The sequence below is a fragment of the Tachysurus vachellii genome, chromosome 18 (assembly GCF_030014155.1).
Source record: "Tachysurus vachellii isolate PV-2020 chromosome 18, HZAU_Pvac_v1, whole genome shotgun sequence".
In the NCBI taxonomy this organism is placed as follows: domain Eukaryota; kingdom Metazoa; phylum Chordata; class Actinopteri; order Siluriformes; family Bagridae; genus Tachysurus; species Tachysurus vachellii.
Window position 1 is genome coordinate 1026947 of NC_083477.1, and position 12178 is coordinate 1039124.

Genomic DNA, 12178 nt, shown 5'->3' on the forward strand with positions numbered 1-12178 from the left:
ATGATACTCAGTTTTAATATTCAGCCAAGAAAATAGTGCTGACGGGGTGCGAGCTGTGGAAGTCCCAGTATCCCTGTGTCCACAGTTTTTGTTGCACATTTATTATTTTCTTGTGTTTGATCATCTTTCTGCAGTTTGCCTACTTGTCTTTACTGCACTTTCACACCTATTTAGTCCGAGTCAGAGCTCGAATCGATTCTTCTGGTGAATTGATTCGTTTGTTTCTTGCAATTACGGGACACAGAGTCATATGAAACATGAAGCAAACAGACATTTGGATGCTGCAAGGCTGAAAATGTCCTTGTTAAACTCTTTTTGTTGGTTGATATGATTTAAACTGAGCGCTGACTCCTTATACAGCTGCTCATGTTGAGATAGTGTTGTGTTACATTATGGTTAAATAAAGTTGGTTAAAAAAATGGTTAAAATTGATTTTCCACTCCTAGCTAGTGTCTGCTAACTAACTAGCCAAGCTTCCTCTCCAGATGAGCTGGATTATTGTCAGTCATGCAGATATCAGGTTCAGTGTAACTCTGATGATGACTAGTTTGTTTTTACCAGCAACAAGTTGTAAATCTCTTCATATTCACTCAGTAACGAGACCCGTTTTATCAGCCGTAATTTTGTCCTTTGACTATTCCTTGTTTTTGCTCACTGATTGGAGACGAAATGTAGACATTAGTGCCTTTCAAACCTGGTCACGTTTCACCTGACTTACAGCTGTTTGTGTGCGTTAGTAGGTGAGAAGTAGTGCAAATGTGAAGCCGCCTGTTTTTAAGCCTCTGGTGTATATTTCCTAGAGACGGGAAAGGGCTAAAAATCTTTGCTAATAATCAATAACTCACCTTTAATATGATAAACCCCTTGATATTTGTAGCATGCGTTAAAAAACTCTTGGGTATATTGAGCATACAGACACCAGGTTGTACTTCTTGTTTGAATTTATTTCAGTGTTAGAAGTTTGAAATCAACCAAACAAACCAAGGAACACACCCGAGACTCAAACCCACAACCTTAGGGTTAGGAGAGCGTTTGACTCCTAACCCTAAGGTTGTGGGTTCGAGTCTTCTGAGGTGCCCTTGAGCAAGGCACGATAAATGGCTGCCCACTGCTCCGGGTGTGTGTTCATGGTGTGTGTGTGTGTTCACTGCTGTGTGTGTGTGTGTGCACTTTGGATGGGTTAAATGCAGAGAACGAATTCTGAGAATGGGTCACCGTACTTAGCTGCTTACCCATTAGCTCCACCTTGACGTTCTGATGTTATACCTGGATTAAGTCCCGGGTTAAAACATTTACTCTGGTGAGTGGTGTGAATATATTTCTATTTCTTGGCTCCTTCATCATGCAGTTCTTAATTCACCATAAAATTAAAATACTGACTTCTCGCTATTTCCTGCCAGGGGGCACAGGGGACTCTAATAGAGGAAATTAATGGCTGATGCTCCATTTTTTTTTTTTTTTTGATCTGTGAAGCCAGTGTATTGGAGAGCTTGAAATCAAAGAACAATTCCATCATCATCCTCACAGATACATCAGCATGAGATTGGGATACGTGCTTAAAGATGAAGAGAGCAGAGTGAAACGTGAAGATGAAGAAAAGAAGGGTGGGATGGGGAGGCAGAGCAGTGCTGGTGATTGTGAGGAGGACGAGATGGATGGAGAATATGGTGTGAGGGATGAAGAAGACATTGTGTAAAGCAGAGGATGTAATCGCTTTCTGGTGTATGCTGAGTGAGAAGCAGGGAGTCAGATGGGAGAAATATTTCCATGGTGACGAGCAGTTTGGAGCGACGTTCAGGTTAAACGTCCTGTTGAGTCGATGCGTCACCTTCATAAAAATAAAAAAACACCAACAACTGCAGCATGAAAAGAGTTTTTAGATTCAGGTCTTGCCCAAAACGCTGCACGGTGATCACTAGTAGGCGTTCCTGACTCAAGTTTACTGCTGGTTGCCATGGTTACCTTCGTATTGCTACGCCAGCGCAATGGCTGTCTTCCCACATGAATTCGTTCTTTCTGGGGTTATTTATTTATCAACACTCAACAAACCAGATTTCATCCTCTGTACATTCACAAGCGAACAGTTCACACAGTGTTTATTAGTTTTCTGTAACCGCAGCTCTGACAGCGAGCTGCATCTCTTACGGTTTCTATAGTAACATCCCATTCACACTCGTTGAATGTAACCATAAATGGATAAAAATAATAGATGATATAGATGTTATTAGAGGAACACAAACATAGGGATGTGCTCTTATAGTTTCCACTCCAACCAATCAGCAGCTTACACACAGAACAGGTGACAGGTTTTTTTTTTCTTTTTCCCTTTCTCTGTCTCGCTTATTTTTAAATAGATTGGAAAATTATTCAATGCATGCAATTTCCTGTGTGTGTGTCTGTGTGTGTTTGTGTGTCTGTCTGTGTGTGTTTGTGTGTGTCTGTCTGTGTGTGTGTTTGTGTGTGTCTGTCTGTGTGTGTTTGTGTGTGTCTGTCTGTGTGTGTGTTTGTGTGTGTCTGTGTGTGTTTGTGTGTGTCTGTCTGTGTGTCTGTGTCTGTCTGTGTGTCTGTGTGTGTGTTTGTGTGTGTCTGTGTGTCTGCGGATGTGTCTGTGTGTGTGTTTGTGTGTCTGTGTGTGTTTGTGTCTGTGTCTGTGTGTGTGTGTGTCTGTGTGTGTTTGTGTGTCTGTGTGTGTGTTATGTGTGTGTTTGTGTGCGTGTCTGTGTGTCCGTGTCTGTCTCTGTGTGTGTGTGTGTTTGTGTGTGTGTCTGTGTGTGTCTGCCTGTCTGCATGTGTGTCTGTCTGTGAGTGTGTGTCTGTCTGTCTGTGTGTGTGTCTGTATGTGTGTGTGTCTGTCTGTGTGTGTGTGTCTGTCTGTGTGTGTGTGTATGTGTGTATGTGTCTGTATGTGTGTGTGTCTGTATGTGTATGTGTGTGTGTGTCTGTATGTGTGTGTGTCTGTATGTGTGCGTGTGTGTGTGTCTGTATGTGTGTGTGTCTGTATGTGTGTGTGTCTGTATGTGTGTGTGTCTGTATGTGTGTGTGTCTGTATGTGTGTGTGCATTCACCACAGCTGCAGTGCAACTTTTTATTCTTGCATTAATCCACAACTAGTTGAGATTCATACAGCTGCACTTGTATGACCCCCCCCCCCCCCCCACACACACACACACCATCCTGTAAAGGCAAACCCCCATACATGTTCAGTGAGTGCACTTTTCAATTAAACAGATGCCCAGACTTGAATTTGATTCATTTAAATTCGAGCGAATTTAGAAACTATTTTAATACAAACAGCAGCACTGCTGAAGTCCAGGTCTAGTAGGTGAAGGTTGATGATTTGTCAAGTGAAAGCAGGGTCAAGGATGAGTTTCCAGACTTTCACCTTCACTTTTCTGCTTTTCCAGAGTCTCTCTTTGCATTTTTTTAACACTTTTGAAAAAGGTTGAAATGTTGGTGCAGTAATAATAATAATAGGAAAGGGACATGGATTTTTATTTAAGCTAATTCAGAATATACACTACATGATTTTCCTGATGCAGAATAGTTTGGAGATCCAAATCTCTCTCCATTGGTGTTCCTCAAGGCTCAGTGCTCGGTCCCCCTTCTGTTCTCCCTCCAGCTTGTTTATTAGTTCGAGATGCTAATTTATATTTTATATCTGAGTTCATTTAAAGCTGCTTCATTGCCAAAAGACAATACACGTTTTTAAGTGCTACACAAACTGAATTGAATTCAGTTCGCTGATCTTGCATACAGTCAAAAATGGACCCCCACCATCCTGAAGGTTCTTCTTACTTTGCTCTGAACCATGTGGCAGTTGAGGCAGTAGCATGGCTTGACTCAACCACCTCTTTTCCCTACTGGCACCCAGGTGATAAAATGAACTCACACTCATTTATATTTCATTTTCTAATTTTTGGAAGCAGGCTACAAAGCACTTCTGTATGTTGCTTTGGATAACTTCGTCTGCTGGATTCTGTAAATCCAAGTCTCAGGGTAGTGTTGAGTACACCAAAAAATGGTGTGGCCACCCCTTTAATGGAAAATGTCAAACCATTGTAATAGCTCATGTCATTTCCCACCCACTTCATTCACCACTACTGGCTATTTGCTGCAGAGGTGGGCGATCTGATAACCCCCAATTTCCTTGTTATCCCATCTTTCCAAAGAGCCTGTCTGACCTTAGGAATGCTGTTTGGGAGATGGAATAAACCAAACTTCTTCTTTCTATTTGTCTGACTCTTCTAAATGTCTAATAATCTCTGTCATCTGTCTTTATGACCTAATTTGTACAAAAAGTTAGAGTGGTAGCAGAGTTAGCATGCTTAGTGTAACGTAGCATAACCTTTTTAGTTCCTTTAATGAATTCCTATATTTGAAAACCTTTAATTGGATGATCACAAACGCATTCTTTTTCATGCCTTTCTATGTCTTTATCTGGTTCATCCTCATCCTCAGGTTGCCTTTGTCTGCAGATCTTGCCTTGTATCTTCACGCTGCATCGCAGTGGGCGTACGTTAGCAGCTCTTTTGTGATGAATTTTGCAAACGCATTGTATGCATGCAGCACAGCTGATACTGTGATGTCTTGTCCTCGTATCGCTCTCTGAATCTCAGTTTTATCTGAGAAGCTGAAACTCCAAAGACATCATGGAATTGTGGAAGAGACAGTGAGCGAGAGAAAGAGATGGAGGGATAGAGAGAGAATGAGGGAGGGAAAGAAGGAAGGAAGGAAAATGGGGGGGAGGGACAGAGCATACAAGAGGAGAGAGGAGAGAAAGCAACCAACCAGCTGAAAGAGACGGAGAGATCAGGGCTGTTTGAACGACTGAGAGAGAGGGAGGGGGAACGAGAGAGAGGGAGAGGGGGGAGAGAAGGATTGTCAGAAGTGTTACTATAGCGCTTCCAGTCCGCTAGAACGCCGTGGATATCCCTCCCATTTCTCCTGTCTCTCCCAGCCATCCCTTTCCTCACTCTACGATGTGATTTCCAGAGATTCAGTTACTGTCACTGTTATTTCTTTTATCCATTTCTTTTTTACCTCCCCATTTTTCTTTGATCTCCATCCTTCGTTTATTTCTCTCTTTTTCTCTGTGCTGCTGCTGCTGCTGCTGGATTTGTTGTCTCATTAAATCTTGAGGGATCTGCACACACAGACAACCAAAGAAGACAACCATCGGAAGACAGTAAGTAAGCCTGCTTTTCTCACAAAAAATGCGTAGAAGGCTGGAAAAGCTCTTTGCTCAGAAGGTGGGGTTGATGCAAAATCTTGAGCAATTTCTCTTCTCCTCCATGCAAGTACGAATTTGTGTGAACCTGATTGGTAGATTTTGACCAGAAGTTCCTCCTTGTGGTGTTTCTGCAGAGCAGAGCAGGTCCACACATGTGGACTGCATTTACCGTACTGGACTGCATGGGAGAAGGAATAGATAGTCGAATGTTGGTGGAGTTGTGCTTCAGCAACAACGTTTGAGGAACACAAACTGTGTCCCTGTTTGAATTGCACTTAAATCACTGGTTGGAGCCAGTTTGTGCAGAAAGAGGAGGATGAGGAAGAAATCAAAATGAATTATCTGTGAAAATGACCTGCTCAGTATGTCAGTGATGAAGTGAGAGCTCTGATAGAACGGTGTGGTGATGTTCAGGCTTCTGTCACTCTTGGTAACACACCCACTCACACACATTGGCATGCATGAAGACTCGCTTGCTTATTAACACCCACCAAGTTCTGCTCTCCAATGTTATGCCGAGCTGGTTTTCTCTCTCTCTCTGATGCTAAGCTATTTAAATTATACACTCACAAACTTGTGACTGGTTGAAGACCCAACCATTGAAAAGGGCAAGGTAAGGGTTTTCCTGAGCGTAATATCCTTTCTTTACCATTTCGTATGTATGAAATAAAATGAAATTGAATTACGTTGCTCAAACCTTCGAATTCAGTTAGGTTTCTTATTGAAGTAAGATTTGTTTTGTAAAGTTTGGATCTATAGTTTTGTGAGAACTTGGAGAATTTTTCCAACTGGCTTTATGTCATTCAGTAGATACAGAGTATAAATCTTGATGTAACAGTATATATGTGTGCTTCGAGGATTTTCTTCTTTTTATATATTCCCCTTGCACATGTTGAGGTTCTTGTTTCAGGAGTGATCATCTGTGGTACTGCAGGCTGGTGCTGGTTTTTCTCCAGCCAAACTTTTGTCACTTTTGTCAGTCCCTGAACCATAAAACTGCTTGAACCGGTCTTTACAGAGCCCACCCACTTCTTTTCACTAAAACCTGCACAGTTATATATGTGTATATTGATGTTCCTCTATAATCAAGTTCCTGTTTGAATTCTTGGTCTTTTTAGGAGAAAGGTTTGCTTTAAGGAAAGTTTATCCATTTCCACATTTGAAGCCAATTAGATCCAATTTCATTTGCAGACTCACATGATGCTTAAACTGAGCATATTTATGTGTATCGGTTAGTATGACAATATAGAAATACGAGCAGTACAAACACAAAGCTGCGCTCTATTGCTTAAGAGAACAACAGTTTTACAATATTTTGGTCACTAACACAAAGTTAACTATTGAGCTTCCATCATTTAACCATAGGGATGATTAAAAATGTATTCTCCTCCACTTGGAATAACAGGCACAAAAACTAAGCTTTGGTGAGATTGACAGGAACAGAAGCCACACCTCCTTCAGGGGAGTGACAGGCATTGAAACCACACCTCCTGAATTGAGACTAACAGGTACTGAGACCACACCTCCTTCAGTGGTACTGAAAAGTACAGAGTCCACACCTACTGGAGGAGTGACTGGCATTGAGGCCACACCTTCTGCATAGGGATTGACAGGAATAGAGGCCACACATCCTATATTGGGACTAACTAGCACTGAGGCCACACCTCCTGCATCTGCACTAACTGGCACTGAGGCCACACATTTTTCATTGGGACTAACTGTCACTGAGGCCACACCCCCTACATTGGCACTAACAGGCACTGAGGCCACACCTTCTTCATTGGGACTAACTGGCACTGAGGCCACACCTCCTACATTGGCACTAACAGGCACTGAGGCCACACCTTCTTCATTGGGACTAACTGGCACTGAGGCCACACCTCCTACATTGGCACTAACAGGCACTGAGGACACACCTCCTACATTGGGACTAACAGGCTTATTACTACAGCTAAATCAACAAATTGTTCACTATTCCAAATAAATTACTGAAAGAAGTGTTACATAACGCTGGTGAGCCTCTTCTTTATATCATTAACTCTTCACTATCTTTAGGTTACGTCCCTAAATACTTCAAGTTGGCAGTTATTAAGCCCCTCATTAAGAAACAGAATTTAGATCCTAATGAACTATCAAATTACAGACCTATTTCACATCTTCTGTTTATGTCTAAAATACTAGAAAAGGTTTTGTCTGTTCAACTGAGCTCCTTCTTACAGGAGAACAATATCTTTGAAGAGTTTCAGTCAGGTTTCAGACCCCATCATAGCACAGAAACTGCACTTGTTAAAGTTACAAATGACCTGTTCTTAGCTTCGGACCAAGACTGTATGTCACTATTAGTTCTACTTGACCTTAGTGCTGCATTCGACACTATAGATCACAACATTCTCCTAGATCACTTACAAAATTACACAGGTATTCATGGACAGGCTTTAAGTTGGTTTAGATCCTACCTGTCTGATCGATACCATTTTGTAGAATTAAATGGTGAATCCTCCAGTTTATTGCCAGTTAATTATGGGGTCCCTCAAGGATCAGTTCTAGGACCTCTGCTTTTCTCGAGATACATGCTTCCATTAGGGAACATCATTAGAAGGCATGGGATTAGTTTCCACTGCTATGCTGACAATACACAGTTATATATCTCATCAAAACCAGATAAAAAAATTCAGAACTTCTGGTAGTTCCAAGAATATCTAAGTCTACTAAAGGTGGTAGAGCGTTTTCTTATTTAGCTCCCAAACTCTGGAATAGTCTTCCTGATAGTGTTCGGGGCTCAGACACACTTTCCCAGTTTAAATGTAGATTAAAAACTCATCTCTTTAGTCAGGCGTACACATAATACATCCCATAATATTGTGCACTATTACATCAGACTTGCAAATATTCTGAACAGCAGATATGTTAATCCTTCTCCACTGCTTCTCTCTTTCTACCCATCCCGAGGAATCCAGAAACTGTACCAGCTCTGATCGTCTTCCGTGCGATGAAGATTTTGGACCTCCACAGAGATGTGGATGACTCTGAGAATCCTGAGACATCTACAGATCTACCAGCTCCAGTTGGACTCTGCTATACTAAAGAGAAGATGTGAACTCCATGTGGTCTTTTGCATCAATACAACATTTATCAGACTGTATATTTATAATCACACCCCCAGTGTCACCCAGATGAGGATGAGGTTCCCCTTTGAGTCTGGTTCCTCTCAAGGTTCCTTCCTTTACCATCTAAGGGAGTTTTTCCTCCCCACAGTCACCTGAGTCACCTCAGACTTGCTCATTGGGGATAAATACAAACACATTTGAATATATCTAATATTAATCTTGAATTTTGTATTATATTAATCTTTATATTATTCTTTATAATAACCTTTTGTTCTATGTTTATGTTCTTTAAAGCTGCTTTGAGACGATGTCAACTGTAAAAAGCGCTAAACAAATAAACTAGAATTGAATTGAATTGAGGGGTCACGGTGGCTTAGTGGTTAGCACGTTCGCCTCACACCTCCAGGGTTGGGGGTTCGATTCCCGCCTCCACCTTGTGTGTGTGGAGTTTGCATGTTCTCCCCGTTTGCATGTTCACCCCTCGGGGGTTTCCTCCGGATACTCCGGTTTCCTCCCCCGGTCCAAAGACATGCATGGTAGGTTGATTGGCATCTCTGGAAAATTGTCCGTAGCGTGTGATTGTGTGAGTGAATGAGAGTGTGTGTGTGTGTGTGTGTGTGTGTGTGTGTGTGCCCTGTGATGGGTTGGCACTCCGTCCAGGGTGTATCCTGCCTTGATGCCGGATGACACCTGAGATAGGCACAGGCTCCCCGTGACCCGAGGTAGTTCGGATAAGCAGTAGAAAATGAGAGAGAGTGAATTGAATTGAACTAAGGTCACCCCTTCTTCATTGGGACTATCACACACTGAGGCCACACCTCCTTAGCTGACATTAAGACACAGAGGCCACACCTCCTTTACTTGTACTCCTCTTTCATTGTCACGTACAGGCACTGAAGCCTTCTTCTATGCATAGATACAAAGTGTGAGGTTATACTGTATTGGACCAGAGATGCTTGTTTATTTGCTCCAGTTATATTATAACACACCCCTATCGAGATCCTTGGACAAATTTGACACTAATCCCAGTCACTGTGTCTTGCTTTATTCCTGTCAGATTATTTGCTCTTTGGACCCTGATGAGAAAGCAATTAAATCAGACTGCATTTGTCCTGATGTGACCTTTCAGAGACAACTTTATCATATCATTGAGATTATGAAACAAATATGCAGTGTGTTACTTCAAGCTGTTGGGCTTGAATCGTGTCATAAACAGGAAACTTTGTAGACGGTCTGCTGTAGATGGTCTGTGATATGTGTTGGGGGAAGCTTTAAGAATTAGGGTAGGACAACTTTTACATCATGTTAGAAGACCTAGAATATTGAAGAGTCTAGCCCTTTGAAACGTTTCTCAAGTCACGTGTAGTTTGTCTTTCATTGTTGTGTAGAATCTGCTACTGTTGTAGCTTGTGGGTGTGGTCTGTCCAGCACATTTTTAGTTCTAATGAGAAATAAAATGAACTATAGAGGTTTATGTGAAAAGATATGCATCCACAGTAATGGGTTTGTCCTCCACTTCTGAGCATGGTGCTGTAAGAGGGAACTGATTGTTGGTAAGAACTAAAGTTGTGAGTGCGTTGCTGAGGAAGTGTTGGACTGCATGCACCGAACGGTTCTGATTGGAGAGATCTTCTGTGTGAAAGGTAATTTGCTCATAATTGGGAAAATCTCAGTACAAATGTCACTTGTCACTTGCAAGTGTGAACAAAGTATTTGGAGACCTTCATCTAAAAAATCAGAAAAGATTGGTTTATCTTTTGTCAAAGATTAAGTTTAAAACTAGCAGAGCTTCTTCAGAGTGTCCTCTAGTGCCACGCCCACCAAACCTGATGGTGAGGGTGTGTGTGAGTGTGTGTGTGAGTGTGTGTGAGGGTGAGTGAGTGTGGGTGTGTGTTCGTGCGTGTGTGTGGGTGTGAGTGAGTGTGGGTTTGAGTGAGTGTGTGTGAGTGTGGGTGTGTGTGAGTGTGTGGGTATGTGGGTGTGAGTGAGTGTGGGTTTGTGTGAGTGTGAGGGTGTGTGTGTGAGTGTGGGTATGTGTGTGAGTGTGTGTGAGGGTGATTGTGTGTGTGTGTGTGTGTGTGAGGGGGATTGTGTGTGGGTGGGTGAGGGTTTGTGGATGTGTGTGAGGGTGAGGGTATGGGTGTGTGCGAGTGTGCGTGTGAGTGAGTGTGGGTATGTGTGTGAGGGTGATTGTGTGTGTGTGTGTGTGTGTGAGGGGGATTGTGTGTGGGTGGGTGAGGGTTTGTGGGTGTGTGTGAGGGTGAGGGTATGGGTGTGTGCGAGTGTGCGTGTGAGTGAGTGTGGGTGTGTGTGGGTTTGAGTTAGTGTGGGTGTGTGAGTGTGGGTGCGTGAGTGTGTGTGTGTGTGTCTGTGTGTAGCGCTCTGGTAATGTGTGCTTCTTTAGATCAGTGTGGGTGTGTTGCTTCAGGATGGGAGTTTTTTTCCCCTCTCCATCATCACCCAAGTTTAATCTCAGCAATCTTTTGTGTCTACACAATAATATCTCCTGCACTGGAAGCGCAGCCAACAGAGCGAATGCTGCAGGTCACTGCATCGGCCGCCGGTAATTACACACGAGTGTGAGCCGTCAGAGAAAACCAGGAGAAGGGTGTCACTTCGAGGGTGACGAGCCGTGTGGTGTTTTTCTTTGTCCTCTTTTCTCTCACTTGCTTTGTCTGTTTTCAGAATATTTTAAATCCCTCTTAGAAACAAATGTTTTTTAAGGATTTGGATAATTAAAACTTTTACTTTAAACTTTTTCTGACAGAAAAAGGCTTCTAAATTGAAGCTTTAACAGTTTCCCACGATGACGATCTTTAAAATCGTATTACGATCTTAACAGATAGTTGACACTTTACACTTTAGTGTATCTTAACACTTTAGTGTATCTTAACACATTAGTGTATCTTAACACTTTAGTGTTCCCTCAGAAGAGCCCTTATAAGATTAATAAGATTCTCACCACATGCATGTACAGTATATACAGTTGGAGTCTGATACCGCTCCAGGTTTGGGTTTCAGCACATTACTGTAGCCCAGGTCATATGTGGTGTTCCTCATTTCCAGTCTTAAATCATGGAAACAATTTTCTCTAACAGTTTAGGTGACGTATGAAAGGTGAACACGTCCAAGCAACTCCAGATCCTCTACAACCCTGAGCAGGACACAAGCACTTACTGAAGGTGAGAGAGAGGATCAGTCCTTATGACCCCTCAAAATAGCCTCGGTGTGCCGAACGTGTAAATACATCCCGAGTGTGTGTGTGTGTGTGTGCGTGTGTGTGTGTGCGTGCACGTGTGTGTCTTGCAGCTCTCTTTATACTTCAAACGATGTGTCCATGTTCTTGATGTAAAAATGAGAAAAGAAAATCCTCTCAGCCGTGTTAAATCTTCTCAAAGCGTAAGAGAGAAAAATAAGCGCAACTCAGAGCAAGAAAAACTCCAGGCTAAAGTTATTTTTATTTTCTTTATTGTTTTTATTGCTTCCCAGCCTGCAGTCTGTCTGTCTGTCTGTCTGTCTGTCTGTCTTATCTGCTTAGATCTTTGTCTGTCAGTCTCTGTGTGTCTGCCCCTTCTGTCTGCTTTTGTCTGTCTTTCTCAGTCTCATAGAAGGAGGTGTGGTGTCTGTTCTAGTCAATCTTGATGAAGGAGGTGTGACTCCTAATTCTAGTCAGTCTCAGTGAAGGGGGCGTGGCCTCTGTTTCTATCTGTCTCAAAGAGATGTGGCTTTTGTGTCTGTTCATCTCTTTGAAGGAGTCACAGGGAAGGAGGCGTGGCCTCTTTGTCCGTCAGGCACTGGGAAGGAGGTGTGGCCTCTGTGTCTGTCAGGCACAAGGAAGGAG

The 12178-nt window shown here is 42.6% G+C and overlaps 1 protein-coding gene across 1 annotated transcript in view; it reads left to right on the plus strand.

The window, feature by feature from the left end:
- Positions 1-4940: 4940 nt before the first annotated feature.
- shank1 (SH3 and multiple ankyrin repeat domains 1) overlaps positions 4941-12178 on the plus strand; it is a 95803-nt gene continuing 88565 nt past the window's right edge. Inside the window, exon 1 of the mRNA XM_060891910.1 lies at positions 4941-5185. The gene's annotated coding sequence lies outside the window, so the exon portion shown is untranslated. The remainder of the gene's footprint in view (positions 5186-12178) is intronic.